The sequence below is a fragment of the Anneissia japonica genome, unplaced genomic scaffold (genome assembly GCF_011630105.1).
Source record: "Anneissia japonica isolate Jap-2015-1 unplaced genomic scaffold, ASM1163010v1 scaffold288094_len592898_cov174, whole genome shotgun sequence".
Classification (NCBI taxonomy): Eukaryota; Metazoa; Echinodermata; class Crinoidea; order Comatulida; family Comatulidae; genus Anneissia; species Anneissia japonica.
The window spans coordinates 1-2,124 of record NW_022737020.1 but is presented as its reverse complement, the minus strand read 5'-3'; the positions used below and the strand labels follow the sequence as shown (position 1 = coordinate 2,124).

The 2,124-nt window shown below is 34.7% G+C and overlaps 1 long non-coding RNA gene across 2 annotated transcripts in view; it reads right to left on the bottom strand.

The window, feature by feature from the left end:
• Positions 1-2,090, bottom strand: part of LOC117117069 — a 3,859-nt gene extending 1,769 nt beyond the window's left edge. The window contains exons 1-3 of one of the 2 annotated variants that reach the window (XR_004446853.1): positions 1,309-2,090; positions 766-1,031; positions 408-479 (exon numbers count right to left, since the gene is read on the bottom strand). This is a non-coding gene — a long non-coding RNA (uncharacterized LOC117117069). Of the gene's footprint in view, positions 1-407; positions 480-765; positions 1,032-1,303 lie in introns of both variants that reach the window. The other variant, XR_004446852.1, reaches the window with a different exon arrangement.
• Positions 2,091-2,124: the final 34 nt, after the last annotated feature.

Sequence of the window (2,124 nt, the reverse complement as noted above, 5' to 3'; positions counted from 1 at the left end):
TATAAGAACACAATAATTATTTTATTATAACAACTCTGTATTAAGGAACATGTTTCGGCAAATCCTTTGCCATCTTCAGTGAAACGATTGCAATATGCAGTATCCTTTATAAAGGGTGTGATCAACTGTGAAGCATTGCATTTTAAATAAATTTAAATTGAGCCATAACTATTCGAAACAAACAACAAGACATTACATTTTAATTAATCGATTGAACTGTAAAGAAGAAGGAAGGCATGAATAAAGATGAATAACGTAATGATGAACATCAGAATGACAAAGTTAAATTGACATGTAAAAGTTGCTTGTTGTAAAAGGGAGGGCGTGACCCATGTGATATGCAACGCCTCCTTTAGGCCTACAATTATAATTGATCAACTTATGTAAGAATTTAGTCTTATTTTTACCCGCATTTCTTCTCTTCCGTCCGCCACGTATGGTCTAATGAATTCGTCGGCGCTGCTACCTACTTCACTTTCCTGAAATGGAGTATTATTATAATTATTAAATTTAAAGAAAAATTAGAAAATATATTTCTCGGAACAACAAAAGGAAAAACATATCTGCATACATTCTTTGTATGGTTTTGAAAGTTTCTAACGGACTGTATTTTCTTTCTTTTCTAGATAGAAAATCAAATGATATGTTGAAAATGAAATTCCTTAATAATAGTATTAATATGATTAATACATACTAGGCTTACTACTAATAATAATAGGTGTCAATGAGAAGAAAAAGAATTAGTTCTAATTGAACGAAGCTTACTTGTAAGTTTGCAATTCTTAATGCGTTAGTCACTTGATACATTAAACTATCGTCTGATGTCATAGTATCTGAATCACCAAATCCATAACTGTGAAAGTTTCGTACAACTTTGCCACCACCATACTGCCCGATACCGTATGGAACTTCATGGTGACCATGATTTTTTCGATGTATGAAACACATTATTCCGGTGATTATTAAGGTAAGTAATAAAACGGAGGCTATAGTTCCAATTATGGTCAATACAACAATTGCCTCGTTGCGATCTGTTAAAAAGAACATGATACTACAGAACCTTTTCAGATTAATTATAACTTTGCAATTAATGACTTCCCCATGAAAATTCATCTTTTTATACCTTTTCCATGGATGTGCCTTTATTCAAAATAAAAAATTATATTGTTCGGGGTTACATGTATGTTACCATGGTGAAGAGTACATTTAAATTGTCAAAAATATTTGGTACTATTCCAATACTCATAATATCAAGTGGATAAATTCTTGTAATTGGAATTATTTGAAATAAAATATATCTTACTTTACTTCCAAGCTTTCGTTACTGTCTCAGCAACTTCTTGAGGGAAACTGATGTATTTACACAGATCCACTTGATCATTCAAGCATGCAATGGAATTTGAATGATCATGTGAAAACATCTCATTCAGTACTGCCGGTAGCTCGTATTCACGGTCACGATTGAGGGTGGGGTGCCTGGTCCGAATTTCCATAGATTCTCTTATTTTCCTTGACCAATACCTTTCTTCTCGGTGAATAACTGAGATGTTGTTCTGAGTAATTCTATGGTTTGCCAATTTGATGAGTTCTCCTACAGCAGTAGCCTAAGTGTTTTACCTCTAGTCTTCACATAATTATTCAGAAAATCTTGATTCCCGTGATCTGGCAGTTTCACAGTGTCCCCAATTATCGCAAATCTGTATATGGAAAAGTTTGAGGTCAAGGCACTCCCTTCAGCACCGTACCCTCCGTCTGTTTGGTTTCGGTACGTTGACGATATCTTCGTGGTTATACATGAGTACAACATCGCATCTTTACATCTAAATTAATAGCATCGACCCGAACATCAAGTTTACGTTTGCACTAGAACAAGAAGATCAGGTCCCATTCCTAGGCACCTTGATACACCTTAAACGAAGATGGCTGACTTAGACCCACCATATATCGCTTACCCACACATGCAGACCGATATTTATACTTCAGTTCTAACTATTCAACATGAGTGGTCAGTTGTACGATCGTTAATGCTCAGATCAAAGTGATAAAACTAGTAAATAACAACACATTAACAGAGCATTAAGAGCTAATGGGTACGAAGATTGGGCATTACACATCCCCAAATCT